Genomic DNA, 23,277 nt, shown 5'->3' with positions numbered 1-23,277 from the left:
GGAAGCACGAGAAGCCGAGGCTAGACCTTAGCCCTCTGGCTAATCCAGAAGTTCCTTCTTTTAGTTCCTGGGACCTCCGCGGGGGCTCAGCAAAACCTTTCCTGGGTTGACGACAGCTAACACAGTGCTTCTCAGACGCGTGTCAGTTCACCATATTGCGAAGCAGACTCCAGCACAGAGAGTCTGGGGCGAGTCTCAGGGTCTGCCTTTCTAAGTGCTTTCCAGATGAAACTGCTGATCTGTGGACCCCACTCTGAGCAACAGGGCACTGAAATCTCCCCTCTTTCCCTGGTGTGCAAATGGCCCTAACTTCCTTCTCCCTGGCTCTATTCACTCTATTTGCCCAAACTGCCACCTTCCAGATCATTCTCTCTCTACCTCTTTTGAGAAAAAAAATCTCCAAAGCCCCAGCACCCTTGCTCCCAGAGCCGTGGCCCAGGCTGAAATACCGAGAAAGAGGCTTCCCGGGCCGCCCAGCAGCTTCCTCAGACCTGCAGCGTCAGCCGGCCTGTTTAATAGCAGTGCAGCAGGGCTCACCAGCTCAGCATCAGCCAGGGGTCCCCCGGGATCTCTAGCTCACTTCTACTGCTGGTGGCGGAAGGGGTGCTCGCAGAGCAGCTCGAGGACTTCGGCAAGAAAACTTGATTCAGAGCAGCACATACATGGCCGTGAGTGGTGGAAATCACTCGCCCAGTTAGAATGGAGGCTGAAAAGCCAAGCTACCTCCCATCCTACAACCCAGCAAGCGATCTCATACACGCCCACCCATCTCCTCCTCACTACACACTGAGTTGCAGGTACTGTATTGGTTCCTCTTATAAATGAGGAAAACAAGGCACAGAGAGGTGGATCATCTCACCTGCAATCACACAGCTAACAAAGGACAGAGCCCAGAATCAGGCAGCCTGGTCCCAAAGGCAGTGCACTGTCCTGCTCTGTGAGCTGTGCCTCCCCACCCCACCTGTTGAGTAGGGATCCCAGCCATGTGGGCCAGACCTGCAGTCCAGGAGGGTGGAGAAGATGCAGGACACACTATGTGGAAAGCCTTAGGGGATATATCTGCTCATGATGGTGGGTTGTGACTGAGATGTCCCTAGGGAGCAAGGGACACGCACACACACATACACACACACACACACACACAAGCACCTTCACAAGCTTCCATTGAGTGACAGCAGAGACCTTCCCAAGGCCAGGGATAACAGGCTCATTGATGGCTGTGCCAGGACTCAGAGTGCAGTCCGATATCTCCCTCTCTCCCTCTCCGTCTCTCTCTCTCTCTCTCTCTCTCTCTCTCTCTCTCTCTCTTTTTTTTTTCTCTCTCTCTCTCTCTCTCTCTCTCTCTCTCTCTCTCTCTCTCTCTCTCTCTCTGTCTCACTGGCCACACAGGCACCATCCCTCTGCCTCAGCACAGGTTTCTCTGGGTTCTTGTTTGCATTTCTCAGTACTAGATATTGAAACTTGGGCCTTTGCACTAAGCTGCATTCCCAGCCCTTTTTTAAAAATTTGAGACAGGGTCTTGCTCAGTTACTTAGGCTAGGCTTAAAAGTTGATCCTCCTGCCTCAGAGCACTGGGATCACAGGACTGTGCCACCACAGCTGGCTTGCACAGGCTTCTCGGAACACAACTCTATCCAAGAACCACCAGCTCCTGAGTCTGCCAGGAAGGCACTGTGCCCCCTAATGGGCAGTGCTCACTCCCTGGGCCAGTTGGTGTCCACTCCCATTCTCAAACTGAGGTTGCATCATCCTTCCTTCCACTTCATTCCCTGTGAGGCCGGCCCCACCTCCCATTCCAAGAGCCCACAGTCACTGGCCACAAGACGGCTAGAGGATGGGCTGGGGATTTAGGTCAGTGGCACCACACCTGCCTTGCAAGAACAAGGTCCTGAGTTCAATCCCCGGTACCAAAAAAAAAAAGGCTGTTGGAGGATGCCCAGGTGACCCAATTCAGAGCCTTTCTCTTATTGATTGAGGAAAAAAAGATCCTCTCTTCTCCCAGCCCATAGCGACAGCTGCCATCTTGTCCCAGTCTGCTGAGCAAGGAGCCAGGACCCAAGGAAACCAAGCTGAGACCCCGAGAGACCAGATCCTAGTGACACCACTGCCTCTGGATTCAGGCAGGTGTGGGGATTTTAATGAAAGCTCCCATTAAGAGATGCTCCTGCTTTTTGTTTTTTCTCAAGCCATTTTGAGGTCCATTTCCAATCACCTCTAGCCAAGAGGACGGACACCTTGGTATCTCCTTGCTCTTCTCCCAGCTCCCCCTACAAACCCCACTCCCACCCTGACCTGGACTCCACTCAGGGAACCAGCTGGCTGTGCCAACTTTGCCACAGTTCGATGGGCACTGTTTACTCAGCTCCAGCCTGACTTGACCCCCTGCCACCAGCAGCTGATTATCGGCTCTCAGCACAGAGGGGAGAAAAGGCCCATGTCCTCCATGTGGCTGCATAAGGCCCAGCCCACCCAGCTCCTTCTGCACACATCACCCTGGCTCTGGGGAGCCCCCTGCAGAGAGCTGTGTCCCCCAGGGCCCAAGGCACCCAGCAGGTTGGTTTGTACCCCTGGCTGGGACCTTAATGAAGACAGAGCTGCCATATTGATCAAACCCCGAGACATCTACCAAAACCCCCAGACAACCAGTCAATAACCGGCTGCCTTCTTTGCTCATGTTGTCGGGAGCACAAATAACTGGGCAAAGCTACCAGAGGTTCCAAGGCCCACCCCGCCTCCCCGGGGCCCGGGAAACAAAGAGCAGCCCTGGGTAGTGAAGGACACGTGGACACTGTCGCGGCAGCTGCTTTCTCAGCCTCATCCGGACTGAAAATCCATTGTGGGGAAGCTTGTGTCGCCCAGTCCCACTCTGCCCGAGTGTGGCAGGCTCAAGTACAGGCCAGCACAAGGCCCCACAAGGCAGAGAGCAGCCTTCCAACCTCCATTTGTCACTAGTGGTAGAACTATATTAATGGGCCTCTGTTCTCATCTGTGGGATGGGGCTAGCGTAGTGCCCATCCCATAGGGCTGAGCACTGGGCAAGCCAAGAAGGTAGATGAGACCCTGGGCTGTCTTAAGCATGAGGACATGGACTGCTATTCCCAGGGCACTTGCCAGGCATTGTCACCCTCATCCCTGTCACTGGACTGAGCCTCCACATCCCTATCTCCTAACATGTACAGGTCTCCTCTCCCTCCTCCTCTCTCCGTCTCTCCCTCTCCCTCTCTCCCCACCAAGTGCACATAAACCTCCATTCCCACTTTCCCTTCAGCAGATTTGCACTGAAAATGCCAACCCCCTTGCTGAGTCCTTTCTGGACTGGCGCACAAGGGCCCTGCCCTCTCTCAGCTAGTAGTGTTCGTGCATCTGCCAGCCAAGTGGGTTTAGGAAGGGAAATTGCAAAGTGGAATCCTAATGCATTCCAAATAGAAGCAGTTTCTGTGGTACTGGCTGTCTGGGCAGAATTGTGCAGCCAATTCCTCCAGGATGGGGCTGAGTGCAAAGGCAAAGTCATAGTCACTAGCTGGCACTGGGTTCGAGTCACGATGGTACCAAACTGCAGAGGTGAGAGTCAGCTTCAAGGTCCACTGCGTTACTGGCAGCTCCATGGGTAGCACTCAGGGGCCCTGAGTGTCCTGGCCCATGTTTCCAAGGGCTCCACTCAGGGCTTTCCCTGCAATTTGTTTCCAGGTTCTGTAGGCTCCACTTGTCTGATTAGGAAACCTTCTGCCCTGTCCTTTCAACAGGACGCTCAGAGCAGGGCTCCAAGCCCAGCCCTCTGTGCCTCAGCTGGCACTGATCTCTTCTGTCTACTGTGTCATTTGCCAGGACTAGAGTTCCTTCCTCCTCCCGGGAAGCGTGAGGCCCCAGAGAGCCCCTTCCCCTCTGGGTATACCCTAAGACCTCAGACTTGCCTTGCATGCACTACTGCCTGAGTATGATCAATACCTCTGTATCTGCAGAAGACCCCAAAGTGGGCATATCAGGGAGCAGCAGCTGGAGGAGTATTGCCTGGGCCTGCCTGACCTGTGGGGCTGAGTGTGCTGCACTGACCAGCTCCACCACCTCTCTGGGTCTCTCTTCTGCCACCTGGGCAGGATCTTGATGTGCAGAGGAGGCAGGGGACTGCCTGTGCCACTGGTGATTAAAAGGCCCTCTCAGCAAGAGCGGACTTGTGCTGAGAGCCAGCTGAGGTTTCATTAATGGCTCTGACTCCCAGGAGCCTCATCAGCTCAGCCAGGAGTCCCCATCAGCTGGTATTCTCCCCCTTGAACAAGGCTTGGCCAGAGAAGCCAGAGAGACTCAGGTCTGGGGAGGGACTGACCCCTCAGTAGGGTAGGGTGAGGATCAGATTTCTCTTCCTGCCCACTAACTACACACACACACACTCAATGCACATAAACACACCTTCCTATAAAAAAAATAGAGGACCTGTAGCCATGGGAATCTGCATCTCTGTCTGCCTAGGAAACTTCCTGGTATTCCTATTGTTCTGGTGTGGCTATTAATAGTGCCACCTCCTACTTGGGATGATGACATACGTGGCCACCTACCTGAAGGAGCTAAGGATCGAGAGAGAGTGGGGGGTGCGGCCTGGGAGATGAGAGGAGAAGAGCCAGTCCTATCTGCTTTGCTCTCTGTCGGGATTCTGCATCCTGGACAGGGCCCCTTAGAGAAAGCCTAGCAAAGATTGCTGTAGCCTCCCAACTCAAATGTAATGGCTCTCATGTCAAATTCAGGGACATGAACCACATGATACTCTGATTTGCAATCTCACCATGTAGCAAAAACCCTTAACTTTGGGGCAAGGTGAATGATCATCTCTGCTATTATAAATCACTAAGCATTTCTTATCAAGGTATCCACATAGCCGGTGCACATTTATCTGTGCCAATGAATCAGTTTTCAAAGGTAAGTCCCCAGGGAAGAGGGGGAAAAAATTTTCATCTTGAACGTCAGCACTGGATCTGACTGTTTGTAGCGGCGTGGCGGTGGCAGGATCAAGAAGGAGTCTGAGGTCGTGTCCCAGCTGAACATCAGCGCAGCACACGTTACATCTACTTGTGGCACGGGACATGGACTGGTGGGATCCTTGCCTGCTATCTGCCCCTCTTGTCCCAGCTGGTACCAGATGTCATGGAGTTTCTTCCTGTTCCCTTTTCTCGTGTGCTGTGCTTGCTGCACATTCACGAATGACACTGGGGACACTGCCATGCCTCCAGGGTTCTTTCTCCAACAGCAGCATAGCCTGACTACAGAGAGGGAACAGGGCTGGCTGCCTGTCCTTGAGAAGAAAATTGGGTAAGTCTGGGACCAAAAGATAGCCTGGTTGGGCAAAGATACCTTTTCAGATTAGAGTCAGCTCCAGAGAAACTGTCTGCCCCAAGCCGGTGTTGAGCAGAGCTGTGTCGCCTCCAGCTGATACTCTGATACTTGGACATCCTGCCCACCCCTATTCTGTTTTCCTTCTTCCAGGCCTCAGCACACGGCCTCTAAGTCAGGACACGGGGAAGTGGGCCCCACCTCTGGCTCTCAGAAGCTCACACCTTGCCTGCTTGCGCTGAGAGAAGTCCTTTCAGAGGCAAAAGAAGGTGACCCGCTTGGGTCCTCAGCTGACAGTCAAAGGCTGCATGCCAGTGACAGGTGCGTCTTGGAGGGCTGACCGGCCTCTGCACTTGCAGCCACCCACTCCAGGCAGGATGTGATGCTGTCGGGTTTCCAAGGAAGTGTTCGTGAACAGGCCCATCTGTCCAGATGATTCTCTCCCACACCACCCGAGGTCACAAAGCCTAAAGTGGCCAAACTTGGGCGGAAGGGTCTGTTCTCCGTGTGGGCTCTCTTCTTGGCTCTTTCCTATCACTGGCCTTGCATTCGATCCAACAGGATGGTCCTCCCTGCTGGCCCATCCTGTTCTACTCCATGAGGCAGGCTGACGAGGCATGTCCAAGGGAGGGGTGCCAGGGCCCCTTGATGGGACCAAAATCTGCGATGCTCAAGTCCTCTATATAAAACAGCATAGTATTTGCAGATAAGCTATGCAATCCACCTGTACATTTTAAATCGTCTCTAGACATTTTTAACACCTAATACAATCTAAACGCTATGTAAATACTGCTGTGCTGTATTGTTTAGGGAATAACGACGAGAAAAAAAATCTGTATTTGTCTTGTACAGATACAATTTTTTGAAAATATTTTCCATCCATCCTCTGTTAAATCTATAAGACACAGAATCGGTGAGCAGGTAGCAAATGAATTATTATTTGCCCGCCTTGTGCATCGAGGCACGTGAGAACGGTGTGAGCTTGGGGGAGTGACCAGTAAGTCACTGGGCTCGGCTGTCTTGCTGTGTAAGGAAAGGCAGATTCCCATGATGCTGGGATTGAGCGGTGGCTGATGTCCCCATGGCCCAGGAAACAATCACACTGGCAGAATTAGGAGGCCAAGGGATTCCAGACACTGGTAGTCCCAGTGAAGGAATCTGCAGGACTGGCTGAGGTTAAGCATACTATACTCTCCACTTTCCCCTTAGACTTTATCTCAATACAGTCTTAAGTGATGTCCGCATTAGCTATGTAAATTCTGCCTCGGGCTCTGGAACGGAGTTGAAAGTCATGACTCCAACAAGGAAGCAGGCTCTCTTTCTGAGAGGAGGCAGTGGGGATAGAGGAGCAGTTCACCAGTGCCGGTGGGGTGCATCCTGCCCAACAAGGACGGTGACACACTTTTCAGGGCTTGAGCTACATGCAGAGCCCATCCAGAGCTCTGAGGGCTCTCAGATAATAGCAGAGATGATCATCTTACGTCTTGTCCACTTCAAGGTCCTGAAACGCCTCAGGTTCTTGCTGTGTTTAGAGTGCCCTAGGACAAACTGTAAACCCACAGTTGCTTGCGTGTGCTAGCGCTGGTCTCAGTTCAGGATCAGCACAAAGCAGGTCCAGAGAGGAAGACCTAGCTCACTGTCAGGGATGCAGGACCACCCGGAGCAAGCAGGAGGTGATGCAGGGGCAGGAAAGTGGCCCGGAAGGGCAGGCCATCAGGTCAGCTCCCACGTGGCCAGCTGGGACTTCATCCCTTGGGAGTCTTCAGGGACCTAAACAGATTCTTTTGAGTCCCCCCAGCTGATTCCCCACTCCTGCAAAGCAAACCTTTACAACTTCAAAGGAAGCCCTCAGGCAAAGAGATGGAGAACCTGGCAGGCAAAAGGCAACAGGAGCTTGGGAGTCCTGAGGCCACGGGGATGGCAGGTACCGAAGGCAGTGCCTCCCGCTCCCTCATCCCTGCCGCAAGCCCTTTCCTGCTCTATGAGCAGCTGGGAGACAGAAAACGGTGCAACGCTTCTTTCTCAGCCCCAGCTGTCTCTGAACCCCTCCTCTGCCCTTCATCCTATTGTCACCTGGACCACAGAAGCTTTGCTGGGCCTAGGGCAATCATCCACTTCTAGAAACATCTTGGAAGTCCTTTATTCCATAACCAGAATGCAAGTGCCCTGGGGCTGGAGACAATTAGATGTGATTACAAAAGGGCCTCCGTGTCCTTTTCTCTCTGCAGCAGATGTTCCTGTCATGCGGTCTGAAGAAGTCCAGATGTGTTTGCTCAGGATGTGGAGCTGGGGCCTCCCAGGAGCAGGGATGAAAGAGTAGCTACCCAAGAGCAGCTGGTACACAGAGAGGCCGGTGCAAAGCAGGGCTGGGGCTGGAGGCCTTGAGACCATGGGGAGGGCGGGGCTGTCTGCAGAGAGAAGGAGCCAGAGCCAGGCGGGCCTAGGGTTTGGGCCTGGGATGCCGCTGAGTCACTGACCCATGTGCTGAGGACTGGACAGTCCAGCCCTTGGCTCTGAGCCGGAGTACAGCGCACTGTGGGTTGCACTAGATGGCGAGCCCCATGAGAACAGGTATCTTCTTGCTGGCTGCTGAATGCAGGACACCGAGCACAGTACAAATGGTGCAGGAAGGAAACAAGGGAAGGAGGCAGCAAGGTGAGTGGAATAACAAAACACAGCTCACCACATCATAGAACCAGAAGAGGGATCCTGAAGTGGGAACATGTGAGGACTACCTAGGACAGAGGGGAAGCGTCAGGGTGAGGGGTAGTTGTGACCCTAACCTCCCAGTTGCTTCCTTCCAGGTTTCTCTGCCTCAGCCAGCAACGCCTCACGGACCTAGCTGCCAAGCTAAAACCCTCCTGACCCCCCTCCACTCCTCTCTTCCTCTCATGGCCCTCCCTGAAGGCTGTACTCTCCAAATGGATCTAGAGGTCAGTCATGTCCGGGACACTCCTCTGTTGTCGCACGGTCCACGCTGCCTGCCTCACCAGCCTCCAGCTGCTCACTCCTTCTGCTCGATCTTCTTCCATGACCGTCTCTGCACTCCACCCATGCATGTGTTTGTCTTCAGCTATGTTCTCTGTCTTCCTCCCCAGGAGAACGGAAGTCCCCCGTGTCTGTGGCCTGTGTCTCTGCTGGCCTCTCCTGCTGTGTCCCTCAAAGGGTGCCTGGCACAGGATCAATATGAAGGTATTGAATTAATTCCAGCTGAAGACTTAAGACCCCATAGGTATCACGACCATGGCTTCATCTTTTCCCTCTGCTCAAGGTCCTGTAGCAATCTCCAATCTTTTCCCCAAAGGTAGAGGATGAAGGAAGCCACATTAATCCATAATGTAGTAAGAAAAGCTCAGTTATGCAAAGCAACATGAGAGAAGGGACAGAGCCACTTCATGGTCCTGTCTAATCCTCAGGGGGTCCTGCCCAGGGTAAGCACTCAGAACACTTTCATGGAGCAGAAGTTAGCAGCCAGCATCCTCTCTTCCCAGCCCAGCCTGACCCTCCCTCCATTCCATCTGCTTGGTCCTTTAGCTGTCCTCTAAATCAATGCATGTGGCTACCTAGGCCTGCCTCACAGCCCTGGATCCATGTTCCGACACACAACAGCCGCTCGATGTCTAACGGTGAATGAATGGATGGGTGAATAAGAAAGAAAGAGCAGGTTGGTGAACCCCAACAAAAACTGGTGGAAACTTCTGGCTGGATACACCCAAAGCCAGGTGAGAATGAATAACCCAGGGGAAAGACTCATCTGGCCCCAGCTAACAGAGAGGCAGACACGCAGGTGGAGGACACGAGTGGGTACCTACGCCATCCACAGCAGACAGCATGCAAAGCTGGGGCAGCTGCTCAGAGCCAGCAGGGCAGGAATGCATGAGCTACGCAGCAAGCTGCCTGAGTGCTGGCAGGCCCAATTCGAGCAGAGCCCTAATGCTGCTCGATTGCAATCTGTGTTTATGGGCCCATAATCAAATGGAAACTGAAAGTTTCTCATGAGGATCATCTGTCAAAACCGTGTGGTGTCCAGGTCCTGCACTAGGAGGCTGGGTTATAAATACCACACTTTGCTCCAGCTCTGCTCCATCTCCAGAGATTCATAGGTCATTTTTCAACCCCAGCACTAATCTGAGGAGCTCGATCTTCAATCAGACACTGTGTCTAACAGGCTGGATATTTGGGATACTGATTGTCCCCTGTAGGATCAGGAAGGTAAGAGCGATCACAGGAGATGAATCCATCAGCCAAGCTCCCCTCTCCTATAAGCAGAGCCTCTCTCTGCCACCTGCATCCAGGACCCAACTTAGCAGCTGCTGTGCCCTCAGGCAGACACTTCCAGGCGCCTACCACAGCCTGTTGCAACCAGAGTGGGCACCAAAGGATCTGCGACACAACAACTCCTTTGAAACAGTGGTCTTCCTAATTACAAAGGCAGCTCGATGCAGTCAAAGTGAAAAACCGAAAAGCACAAGGAAAAAGAAAAACTGCCTGTAATTCCTTCACGAGAGGAAATCTCTTTAACATTTTTGGTATATAGATTTCCATCCTTCTTTCTGTCTCCTCCCAGTATTTTTTTCTTTATTAAATACACCACGTGGCATATACTGAGTTCTAGCCTGCTGTCCTTCCACCCACACCACTAACTGTTATATTCCGATCATCCCTCCACATCACAGTCTTTCCTAGAGCACAATTTTTAATTGTTAAAGCCACATTAATTTTCTTGGTCAGTTCCTGCTATTGAACAATTGGTTTGTTTCCATTCCTTCAATAGTGTAAGAGATGCTGTGAAAGAACATATTGTACATGGATCTTTGTACAAATCGGATCATTTCCTTGAGATAAATTTGCAGGAGGGAAATTGTGCTGGGTCAAAGAATATGGATATGTTAAAAAAACATATATATCTTTTGATCCTTCCTACACTGTCTCTTATGTTCCGTGCCATCAAAAAGACCTAGATCTTTCTAGAATAATTGTATCTAGTGGCCAATTCAGGATAAGAGCAGAGTAAGGAGAGTAACATTGTTTCTCACAGATGTGGATAAGACAGTTCATCTCTCTGCTTATAGTGGCTGTGTTTAGAATCATACTTTATCTCCTTTGGCCACCTACAACAGATCTGGAGACAGGGTTATGGATTGGAGTAGTAATTCCTTTTAGGAAGTGGTCTCGAGCCCCCAAACTCCTAACTTAAATGGAAAGTTAGAATTCATCTGAAGTGTAACATCACACCTGCTCTTTGCTGTTTAGGGCTTTTGACCTGAACCCATTGACTTAGCTGGGTGATCTTGGGGAGAGCCCTGGTTTAGCATAAGACAGAGAAGATGGCTAGGCTGGTTTAGCTGCCAAAGGCAATTAGGAGAAAGCCAGTTAGAAGGGTTGAAAGAGCAATTACAGGAGCAAGTGTTCTGATTTGGCTTGAGTGGTGCATTTAAATGCACCTAAAATGTCAGGGGACAGTGACCTCCCTGGGTTCCTTGCTAATTAATCTCCATTCATCCTTTCTTTATACAAAGTCATACAAACCACCCTGAGCCTCCTATCCAGAACTTTCCCTTGAAATACAAACAACAGGGCACCTATCAGGGGTGGGGCCAACCACTGGAAAATTGTAAATAGGGCCAAGATTGACTTTGGGGGTCTTCAACCTTGCGGACAATGTCTTTCTCCTTTCCAACCCTACTCTCCTGGAGTACAGCATTGACTGCCTGCTGCTTTTTCCCCCTGGAGAGGTGAAGGAAACACGGGGTTTGTAAGTAAGAGAATGTCTGAGCACCCAGTCTCAACTCTTAATTCACTGTGCAGTCTCAGGGAATCTATTAAACCTTTCTGGTATTCTCATCTGGATAGTGGCACAAAGACGCTTACTTAATTTCTTGTTGGTTTGGATGTACAAGGTGATCAATAAGTGCAAAAGTGGCCAGTGCGTTGTTTTGTACATAATAGATGCTCATTGACATTTTTTGCCATTTTTCCTGCCTACAGACCCAGCGTGCTTTTCCGGCAAAGGCTGAGAATCCCTTACAACAGCCATGGCTTGGGAAAGATCAGCTATGGAATGATAAATGTTGGGGATCCTCTAGGAATTTATCTCAAGTCATTAATCATAGATTTAGTGGCAGAATTATTCTTGGTAATATTGTTTAGAATGCCTGGGCATCAGATGCATTCTAAATGTGAAGCTATAGAGTACTAAAATATATGTATATATAAAACATGCATGTAATAAAACACTATTGATACGAATTTCAATCCATGAGGTAAAAAAAATATAATCTCAGTTTTGGTGTACGTTTGGGTTGCTTTATTTAGTGGATTGCTAGACATCTTTTTTTTTATAATAGAGTCATTGTATTCTTTAATGTACACTGCCCAGCCATGTAATATGTATGTCTTTGTATTTGGTTATTTTGCTTCTTTCTTATGGGTTGTCTGAGAGCTTCATAAATAGACTTCCTGTCTGCAGTTTGTGCTATTAACATTTTTCTCATTAGCCTCTTGTCTTTTGACCCCAATTGTTCCTTATCTTCATTTGTTTCCCCCACACAAAAGTTTTAATTTTCTTCCAACTACAATGTTATATATTTACCCCAGTTTCTCCTATTACTTTCATTGCTTCAGTTCTTAAACATTTTAATCCTTTATCTTTCTGGGGTACATTTTGACATGAAGTTAGGTAGGAAACCAGTTTTGTTTTTCCAAAGAGTTAGCCTGTTGTCCCAAACCACTTATTGGATAATCCCCTTTTTGGACAAATCCTTTCAATAAATCCTTTTTTAAGAGGGTCACAGAATCTTTTGAGAATTTGATAAAGGCTATGGATCCCCTTCCCAAGAAAAGATGTGTGCACAAGATTCCACTACATTTTGCAACCTCCCAGGCACCCTTGACCTCCTGAAGCATAGATATTAACTCTGAAGGATCTGCAATCTTCAGATAAAACCCCCACCTTCGTTTGAAAGAAAGGATCAGCGAGGAATCACACTGCAGAGAAGAAGATGCTAAAGTTAGTCCCAGAACCTCCTCCAAGCAGAAGGACGCCCACTGACCCTCAGGCCCACTGGACAAATCTCTAGAAGCTCTACCCTTTCAGGTGCCCAGATGTGACTCTGTCCCCAGTCTGGAACTTCTGCTGCCCTGGCAGCCCACAACCTCAGGTCCACCGTGTGCTTCGAGTCCAGGAATATCCCATTTCCAGCTCTGTCCCTTCCCTGCTCCTTGGACAGTCAGGACATAGGTCTTAGCCTCAAGAACAGTGTCCACCTCAGTGGTGGAGAAGGCAGGCAGTTTCCTGCAAAGGGACTTTGTCCAGGAACCTTCACCTCCCTGCCCTCTATGTTCAGAAATCCATCTCATTTCAACACCCGTGAACCTAGCATCTACGAAGTTCAGTCACTATGAAGGGACTGGCAGTAATGGGTTATGCATCCAGTCCCTCCTCTTGAGCAGCCAGAGTATGGTTCCTGGAGATGGAAAATGGTAGCAGGGGCCCTGGCTTGCGTCAGCTCACCGTTGACTGCTAAATTTCCAGTGATATTACGAGCAGTTGTGAGAGCAGCAATAGCTTGAAATCACTACCACTGGGATATTTACATCATGGAAACTGGCAAATCCCACAATTCAGGTATTTTCCAGGTGAAGTGAGGACTGCAACTGTGTGATCACTCCATCCACTCTGATCCCCACTTTTGTGTCCCTCAACAGGATAATAATTGCACCTACACACACTGCTGTCATGAGAATAAAAGGAGACCATCCACGCATGCTCATTGCTCAGGGTGCCCATGAAGGAGGTGCCCGACCAGTCACAGCTGTGGTCCCTTTCCTAGTGTAAGGACATTATCACACATATACAGAACTCTCAGCACAAGGTATCTGATGAGGGTGAGGTTAACTCTACTTGGGGACAGGGCAACTAAGTCCCGCAGGATCAGATGGATGCTACCAAGCAGACAAGGTGAACCAGGTGGATTAGGAAGGGAACAGCGTCAGGGAGCAGGGATGGTGTGCACAGGAGGGAGCTGGGGAGCGGCTTGCAGGAAACCTGGAGTGCCGGCCATGTGGGGCCAGCAGCAAAGGGGCCAGAGATAGAACATCTAAAGGCTCTAGACTGCACCAGTCTCCAGGATGACCCACTGTCCCCAAAGACAGCAGAATGTCCCCAACAGTCAGTCACTAGTTGACAGATCACCAAGAGGAGTCGCAGTTGAACCCCAGCACGAAAGGCATAAAGCATATATGCACCAGCCCCTCCCCAGGACTCTAGAGTATATGTCCAGTTGTCCCTGAGACTCTCAGAGGTGGCCGTCCCCACCCCACTCCCTTCTAGCCCTTCCAAGATGAGAGCGGCCATGCTTCAGTGTCACACTAATCCTCCCCGTGCACACTTTTCTCCACCCTCCCTCTAAGGGCTGGGATAAAATGCTATGGTAACTAAAAAATCATGGGAGACACTCCTATTATTAGTCCACTGGTCCCCATGTTCTTCTGCTCCTGGACAGCAGGGGGCGCTGCTCCATGTGCCCCTGAACTTCCGGGATGTCTGCCTCCTCCACGGCTCACCTCTATCTTCACCTTCAGGGGAGCAGCCCAGGACCCAGCCTTCTGCACCTCACCGACCAAGATGTCACCTCCAAGAAAACAAGCCAGGGTGACTGACAGGCTTTCCGCCTGGAGTGGCCTCTTCCCGGAAGCCAGGCCACTGCGCTTTGCCCAATAACTGATAGGGTCAGAAGGTGGAGTTGGACCGTTGTCGTGACTGTTGAAAAACATGCTTAAAAAATATTAAGTGAACATCTTCAGTGCAGACATGATTGCAGCCTAACTCCGGCAGGGGGATGAAGTCAGGTTGGCCTCTCGGCTGCACCTTTGTCACCCCAAGGAGTGCTGAGAAGCAGATGGGTTGAAATCAGCTTCGTTTCTTCTGCTGGAGGAACAAGGACGGGCTGGGTGTTTAACTAAAGGCCAGCATGTCAGCAGCCCCACTTCTGTGCCTGTGGCAAACATCAGCTAGCGGAGCCCGGCTCTTCTCCCACCTTGAGACCAGTTGCAGGCACACATCCCTCCCAACACAGGACCCCGGGGACACTCTGCCTGTTTATTTAGAATTCGAGGTGTCTAGGATCACCTTTCAGGGTGTGGATCCAGTTGTGAGAAACTGCTCTCCGGGGCACAGGGCACAGGAAAGTGCACGTAATCCGTACAGAACATTTTGCACTACTGAGGGGCTGGAGTTAATAACGTAATGTTGTGCTGACTCAGAGAGCCCCGTGTATGAGAGGCTGGTATTGACGATAGCACACCAGTGACAGAGGACTCCAAAAAAATTCAGAGAGCAACAGAATAATCAAAGAAATTACACATACTGAGGAATTCTGTCACACTGAGAAGATAGTCATTATCCTATTTCACAAGTAGGACAGCCCTTAGTTCTGCATAGAGGACTCAGAAGCATTCAGAGGCGAGACCAGGTGTTGAGGAAAGAACAAGGAATCTGAAGTGAAGAGATCTTGGGGAGGAATAACACGTGACCTTGGACAGAATGCTAACAGCTCTGAACCTCCTTTTCCTCCTCAGGAAAATGGAGATCATTATGTTTACTCTGCCTGGCTGCTGTGAAAACGAAGGGCAACAACACGCACGGTGTGATGGAAAACTACCGTGAGTGTTTACATGTTTAGAAATTCATTGCGGTAAAAGGTGTGTTGCTATGAATCGCCCTCACTTTGACCACACTTGCCGCTTTCTGGGGCGATTCTCGACATCCTCTTTCATGAGTGTCTTTAGTTGCCAGGTTATGGCTGCCTCGATGTCCTGGACTGATTCAAAAGTGTTTATCTTTCATGGTCATTTTGACCTTGGGGAAGAGCCAGGAGTCTCGTGGTGCCAGATCCAGTGAACGGACTGATGACAAGGATGCACAAGTGATGTCTACACACCTGCCTTTCCACCGGGTGGCACTCAGCAGCAGCGTTCACTGTATTTTTAGCACGCGCTGTAAAGACACTCAGGAAAGAGGACTTCCAGAGCTGCTTCAGAAAACGGGAGGAATGATGGGTAAGTGTACTCACAAGGGGTAAGTTCTGAGAGGGATTAATGGCAATGTGTCTTTCACTGTATTTTTTTAATTTAAACATTCACTGCATATTTCCATCACTTTTTATATGTAGAAGTGTTAAGTCCCGAGTCCTTGCCTCTCAGACCTGACTGAGGCATCTTTGTACACAGGCCAGGGCGATGGGACACTGTCCACACTCTCTCTGGGGACAGCCAAGGCTGTTCAGAGAGATTCTTGCCCAGCCCCTTCCCTTTCCCACCTTTCACATCTTTCTTCTTCCCTTGTCCATCCTCCATCCTCTAGGGCACTAGAACCTCCGGGTGGCATCGCATTGGTGAGTCTCCGTGCTTCTCTGGGTGAGTGGGAGCCCAGACACACATCCAGGCTCAGGTCGGGGACAACAGTAGCGGGCATGGCAATGGGCCAGGGCTGACCCCTAGCTACATAGCACAGATCAGTGGTCCAGGTGCATAACTGGAGTGGAGAACAAAATGAATGTAGACAACTTGGTGAAAGGCAGGGGCCCAGCCTCCCACCGGATGCCGTGCCCAAATAGGGCACCGGGGAGGGTGTGAAGGGCAAGGGAAGGGAGCAGGTACCCGAATCTGAGTGAGTAGCTATAGAGGGGAACAGCCCAGCAAAAGACACAGACAACTCCACAACTGCAAGGAGGCACTGCGGAAACTCCCAACACCCTCTCTTCTCACCTCTCATCTCTTTGTGTTGCTCTCTCCCAACTGAAGCCAGAAGGCAAAGGGGCTCCTTTCTATAAAACCAGCTGCTGGGGAGCCTGAGACAGGAGGGTAACAAGTTCGAAGCCAGCCTTGGGTAACTTAGAAAGACTCTATCTCAAAATAAAATAAAAATGTGCTGGAGTTGTAGCTCAGTGCTTCCCGGGATGAATCTCCAGTACCCTAGCCCCAAAGTGGAGCCCCTTGAAGATGTCCATGAAAGTCACCTGCGGGAGTACAGAGCAAGGGAGAGAAGGACATGAGAGGGCATCTTGGGGAGCAGACGGAAGCCAGCACAGCAGGAGCCAGAGAACGCCAGGATAGTGAGCAAGAGAGGAGGTAGCTTGTGGTTTCATTTTGGCAACAACATCCTTTGTCCTGTGGAAGCTTTCCAGGCTGTTTATCTTGTATTCCTTTGTGGAAGCCCAGAGGGAGCCTGTGAATAAGCTCCCACCCCAACCTGTTCCATGAAGTCTCCTTTACAGCTGGGCCAGCCTGAAACAAGACCTGGTGGGGCTTCCGGAAAAAGTTGTTCAGCTTCCTGATAACAATGACTGTGATGTGGAGGCAGGAAGGACAGCTGGATATATAAGAGGTGAATGTTTGAGTTCTTAAATACTGTGTCACTGTACGAGACACAATGTCATTAATCCCCCTCAAAATCCTACCCCTCACTTTGAGCACACTTATCCACTGTTCTTGCCACTTTCTGGAGCTGTTCCGGTCGTCCTCTTCCATGAGTATCTTTTCAACGTGCCATCAAAACTACAGTGAGTGCTGCTGCGGAGTGCCATCCACTGGAAGGCAGGCTTTAAAAAATATACACTGGGTCCTCGCCCGTATTTACTGAAGGATCTGGCATTGCGCGACTTCTGGCTTTTCCCCGTGACTATGAAAAGTAAACGTTTAGAATCAATTCAGGACAAAGAGGCAGCCATGGTAGAACAACTAAAGACACTTACGAAAGAGGACTTCAAGAAATGTTACAGGAAGTGCACGAATGATGAGGAAAGTGTGTTTGAAGTAAGGGCGAGTATCTTGAGGAAATTAATAACAATGTGCCTTTTACTGCAATAAATTTTTTAAAAATTTGATCATTCACTGTATTTCTCAATCATGCCTCGTAGCTATGTGCAGGCGAAATATTTCGAGCAATGGCAGCTGTTTTGTGACCACAACGGCATAGGCATCACATTGAGAGTACAAAGATGGCGACATCTTCCATGATGGCAACATCACTGAATCATTAACACCATCCTGCAATCACCTCACCTCCAGACTTCTTGATAGGGGAGAAAACCAACAGCCCTAGATTTTAGGCCCCTGGGAGCAGAGTCTTTGAGAAACAGTCCATGCCTTGGCTTGAACAAACAGACTGTCCCAGGACCCGGCAGAACGCCTGAACTACCCACAGTGTTCAGTATGTGTTTGTTGATGAATCATTAATGATCAGATGAACACCTGACATGGGAGTGAATTCCAGGGACCACAGCGCCCTCTCTCTCCCTCTCCCGATGCCGATGGAGCACAGGGTCAGTGGCTGCCCTCCATCTTCAGGGCAGGCACAGGAAGGCTAAGCTGCTTGCACATACAGATGACTCATAAAGACGTATTTTACCCCCTTCAAATGGTGATGTTCCTGTAATAAAGAATTTAATAACCCGCTGTGCCTGTGCGGAGAGAAAACTCATTTGTTTAATAGGCAGCAGTTTGGTTTTGTCATGTTCATTTAGTTTTTAATGACACACAGTTGTGCCAATATTGATTTTAGCTTATAGGGACTCAAAAAATTTACTGTCTAGATGGATCCAAGACGCAACTGTTTTATCTTGCCGGCCTTGAAGACGCGTGGCCCCAGCCGTGGACGTCCAGGGGCCGGGCAGCTGCGGGCAAGGTGCTGTTTCCCCGCCCCATCTCCCTGCCGCCTCCAGCCTCACCTCTTGCCCTCATCAGCCCAGAGCGAGGCTGCCGGCGCGGGAGGTGTGATGCTTTTCATCTCCGAGAGCAGAGCAGGGCTGTGTCAAGGAAACAGGAGTTAATTTTCCAGACACACTCTCTCAGCAACAAGCGATCTGGCGATGCCTGTGTGTGTGCCGTGTGCACCGTGACAAACCCAGAGCCTGCATCCCGGGTCAGGGAGGGGCCCGCTGGGGATTCAGAGCAACTCCAGACATCAGTTGGACCCTGGGCGGGGCACCTCTCTTTAACCTTACTTCCTGCTTTCTTTTTGTTTTCATTTTTAACCAGGGACTGTATAAAAACAGCAAAAAGGACCACAGAGACGAGCCGAACCTGCTCTCTGTTTTCTGAACAGTCCATTTAAGCATAAATACATACACAGGGCCTTGGTTTTTGTGGGTTTGACATTTGTAATCTCAACTGTGCGCCGCTTCAATTATTGGAGAAGCGAGCTGAAGGATGGACCGGAATAATAATCGTCAACACTTACTCAGCACAAACTGCGTGCCAGGCGCAGTCTACAGAAATTTACAGGGATTAGCGCATTTAATCTCTGCGTCACTCCTTGAAGGTAGGAACCTTGGTATTTTCATCGCTCTTTTAGAGGAAATTGCTGCTTGCTGTTATGGTTTAGATCGAAGAGGTTCCCCAGGATCCTCAAGCGTGAGACAGGTGACAGGATCATGGGGGCGCTGTACTCATCTGCGGATCAATGCACTGAAGAGAGGCGGGGTCTGATTGGAAGAGGCACATCCCTGGGGGCGTGGCCTGAAGGTTAGCTCTCCCTTCCCTGCTCTTCCCTTATCTCTCTGCTTCCGGCCTGACCGGAAATGAGCAGCTTTTCTCCGCCTGGCCCTTCCACCGTGCCGTTTCTCCCTTGAAGCAGACCAACTACGGACTGAAACTGTAAGCCCAAATAAACCCTCCTCCTTCCTTTCACCTACAGGAAAATGGCTGAGGCACTTGAAGGCACCAAATAGCTGGTCCAAAGATGCAGAGTAAAAGACCTCAAGCCAGCATGTGCCACTGTTCCCCACACTGCTCTACAGACCTGAGTCGGGGTCTTCCCAAGCGCCATACACTGGGGTCTGCAGCACAACCCTTTCCCTAGTGCACGAGGCTGCTGACTAGCATCTGCATCCAAGAGCGAGTGGCCAGGCAGGAGCCGGTTCTGTGCTCAAACCACAGCCGTGGGCCCAACACTAGTTTCTCCTCTGAGCCAGCATCCCCCAGGTAGTCACTGGGCATCGGCTTGGTGGTCACCTTTCCTAAACCCTGTGTTGCATCAGGGAGAAAGAGATCACTATAGCTAGCACATAATAATATTGAATCCTATCAAATAAAATAATTTTGTGCCATTGGCCTGTTTAATCTATTTATGGAAGTTTTAAGAAGTGCTTTATGCATGATGGCAGAGTCATTGAAGATTGATTCTCAGGTTCACAAAATTTGAAAGGGCCTATAAATCATCTGTACAAGTCCAATCCCGAGGGAGGTGACGTGACCTACCCAAGTTCATGCAATTAAATTCAAAGTTGCAGCCTTTTCTAGGAAAGATTGGCATTGGGACCCTGGGCAGGAAGGCAACCCCCGGAGAACTTGGGTGCTGTTGGAGGATTGGTCTTCACATGTATCATTTCATCCTGGAGCTCATTTTCTAGGAGAATGCTTGCCCTGCTGGTTAACCACCCTACTCAGCACCCACAACTCCCACCCCAGCCTGTCAGACAGGGCCTGCAGCTGCTGTCCTGTAAAGGCCCAAGATCTCAGCACAACATGCAAAGGTGGCCATGTAGGGTCCAGACCTTGTGTTCCTCTCTTTCCCTTGCTCCCCACCCTGGAACTCCACTGTCCATTCAGTTTCTCCTTCCTGCCACAGGATCTTTGCCTATGCCAGAACAATCTTCTCATCCCCTGTTAACTTCCTGCTTTTTCTTCAGAGCCAAATCAGTCACCACTTTCTCTGGAAGCTCCTCTGACATCTCTGAGCCAGTGCACTCTCTGACTCGGCAGAGCTCTTCAGTGTTGGCCATGACCTCACGTATAATTTTATGCTTATTTTGTAGGAAATTTTAACATCTCCCCACCTGGAGGCTAAATTCCCAGAGAGCATGGTCCAGTCACCCATTGCTATATAACAGATTTTCCCCAAACTTAGTAGTTTTTTAAAAAGTCATCATATTTTGTTCATGGCTTTGTAGGTCAGGAACCTGGGGAAGGCTCAGCTGGACACTTTTCCACCTGGATCTCTGATGTGGGCTGTGATCAGCCAAAGGCTCAGCTGGGCTGGGCAACCTAGATGGCGCTTTCAGTGGCCTAGAGGTCGATTGCTGTTGGCCAGAAGCTCAGGTGACCAGAATATCTACATGTGCCCCCTAGGCATGGTGGTCTCAGGGCATTTAGACTTCCTGCAGCACCTAGAGTGAGTTGCATGGCTTTTTCTGAGTTGGCCTTACAAGTCATTTAGGGTCACAGGACTCCCGGCTGCATTGTGAAGAGAGTCATTGTTCTGTAAGTTACATGCAGACTCAAGAAGGATGTAGGCTCCACCCCTCGATGGGGGCGTGGCAAGACCACCTCAGAGAAGTGAGTGGGATGGGAGGTGCTTTTGCTGCTGTCTTTGATCCATGTAATCTGCTACACAGCAGGACAGATGCCACCTGTAGTTGGATTCCTGGTTCCCAGCACAGGAATTCAAAAATTTTTGGAGAAATAAGCATATAGATGAACAAATAAATATATAGAGACAGTTGAAGTTGTGAAGGAAGGAAGCAAGAAAACAGGAAGGGAAAGAGGGAGGGAAGAGGGAAAGCAGGAAAGAAGCTCAGAAGATACAGAGAAGGAAGGAATTGTATTTGAGCCACAGAAACACTCGCTCTCTGACAGTTGATTTTCCATGTTTTCCTTCAAGAGCACCTTCGGGAACAACTGACCCCTTGTCCAGTGTGGGTATGGACTTAGAGATAACCTGATTTCAATGTCAAGTGAAGCCAGTAAGACAAGAAATACAAATGGGCTGTGACTCAAATAAGAAGAAGCCAAACTGAGTGTTTCAAAGCCCAAAAGAAATAGAATTTAATTAGCTAAGGCTCCGGATTTTGCGCCCAACACATCGGAAAGGTGACTGTGTTTTATGCTGTATCATGCAGCCAGGGCACTTGGGGCAGAGACGATGTCTGTGTCCCTAAAGCCAGTGATTGAATAATGTGGGCTTCTTTGATTTACTCCCCTTGGTGGGTGACAGGTTAATAAAACTTCAATCAACTCGGTAAGTCACCCTTCCGATAGGGTGGCGTGCATGCACACACACACGCACACACATGCACGCACACACACACACACAGAGGTGCTATCCCCGCCCTAACTTGTCATCCTGGGGGCCTCTGAAAATACGCAGGCACCACTGTTCCTTGTGTAGCCTGTCTCGCTGCTCAGGGAGCACAGCCTGTCCCCTGCCCGGGCCTGGGAGGACAGGGGGAGTGGGGACATGAGGAGCAGCGGATCCAGGGAGGCAGGAGCACCACTGCTCTTACACAATCAGGCTGCACACACCTGAGCCCACCTGCTCCAGAGGCCGTGAGCCCTCACACTGCACAAAGTGAAAATTGACAGAAAATCATATTGACAGAGCCTCTGTGAACACAATTACTCAACAGGAATCATCTTGAATCCATTAACCAGAGCACAGCTAGCTGTGAGTCTGCGGGACTCCCAATATTCAGGAATATTCCTGGTCAATAATGGAGTGTTATTTTTTTTAAAGGCATGAAACTGGAGAAGGGGTGTTTAAACAACACACCCTCATTCTGGCGTATTTCTTTTTTCCTTTAGTAAATACTATTTAGTCAATAGCTCTCATCCTCTTATTATTACTGTGATGTTCTTAAAATATTATTTTACCCTTGCTGTAATGTTTTGTGGGACACACATAGCACAATCCCTCGGGTGCAGATGAAGATATTGAGCCTGGGGTATAGCTCGCTAATAGAGTGCTTGCCTAGCATGCACAAGGCCCTAGGCTTGATTGCTCCTGGGGGGGTAAACACAAGTATGCTAGCACACACTTGTAATCTCAGCACTCTGGAAGGCTGAAGCAGGAGGATCACGATTCCAGCCTGGGCAAATTAGTGAGACCTTGTCTCTATACAAAGAAATGAAAAGGGCTGGGGATGTAGCTGCCTGGCAAGTGTAAGGTCCTAAGTTGGATCCCCAGTTCAATATGAGGGTCCTGGGTTCAATCCCCAGTATATCGAAGAAGAAGAGAAAGAGGAGGAGGAAGAGGAAGGGGAGGCGGGAGGGGGAAAGATCAGTCGAAATTCGATGACAGCACAAATACAGAGGCTATTCAGTGATAGAATGAGATCGAAGCCTAGGTCTGCAGCTGTCTGGGACACAGACAAAGGGTCACCCTGCAGTCAGAGGCCCGCTGGGCTATCCTGGGCACAGGTGGATGAGCGCAGAGGTCCTTGTACAAATGCAGCTCCAAACTCACTGTGGTTTTGGCTTTGGGACCCTCCAAAACTCTGTCTCGCCATAGGTGTGAGAGACACTGGTCCCTGAGCTCTGTAGAGGGGGCCCTGGAAGGAACATGATCTGGGAGGCCAGGGTCCTGGGTGTCTGCCTTAGTCTGAGCCTCAGACCACCACCACCCCAGTACCAGCTTATTCATTGGTAGGGGCAGCCCTGGTTCTGAGACCGCTCTGGATGCTTTCTGAGAAGAAGCCACACCCTGCATCAGCACAGCCTCCCGGGAAGGAGGTGCTGCCATCACACAGAGGTACAGGAAGGGCAAGGACTGCCCAGTGCCACGCAGCAGTGAGTGTGGCTTTGACACTCCCTCACCAGGACCCACCTGAGCTCAACCCTCCTGTCCAACAGGTACTTTAGCAAAGCAGCTGTTTACCAGGTTCCCCCCAGAACTTCCTCACGGTGCTGGAGGCTGGAAATCCAATGCCATGGCTCAGCATGTTCACCTCCTCCTGACACCTCTGTCCTTGGCTTGCCTCCTGGCTGCATCCTCACATGGTCTTTCCTCCGGACACCCAAGTCCCACATCATTTTATGTCTCAACTTCCTCCTGTTATAGGACAGCAGTCATTCAGCCCATCCTGATGGCCTCATTGCAATTAATGGGCCTCTGTAGTCCTAGCACTCTGGGAGGCTGAAGCAGGAGGATCTGGGCAACTTAGTGAGACCTTGCCTCAACAT

General features: G+C 50.2%; 1 long non-coding RNA gene across 1 annotated transcript; it reads left to right on the top strand.

Moving 5' to 3' along the window:
• Positions 1-7,602: 7,602 nt before the first annotated feature.
• On the top strand, positions 7,603-8,505 carry LOC104866580. The gene is made up of 3 exons (XR_781476.2): positions 7,603-7,974; positions 8,124-8,252; positions 8,418-8,505. It is a non-coding gene; the product is annotated as an uncharacterized LOC104866580 (long non-coding RNA).
• The last annotated feature ends 14,772 nt before the right edge of the window (positions 8,506-23,277 follow it).

This window comes from Fukomys damarensis, unplaced genomic scaffold, assembly GCF_012274545.1.
Source record: "Fukomys damarensis isolate Sample0158 unplaced genomic scaffold, DMR_v1.0_HiC HiC_scaffold_23, whole genome shotgun sequence".
NCBI lineage: Eukaryota > Metazoa > Chordata > Mammalia > Rodentia > Bathyergidae > Fukomys > Fukomys damarensis.
The sequence above is the reverse complement of the archived record's forward strand: the minus strand, read 5'-3'. Positions and strand labels throughout refer to the sequence as shown.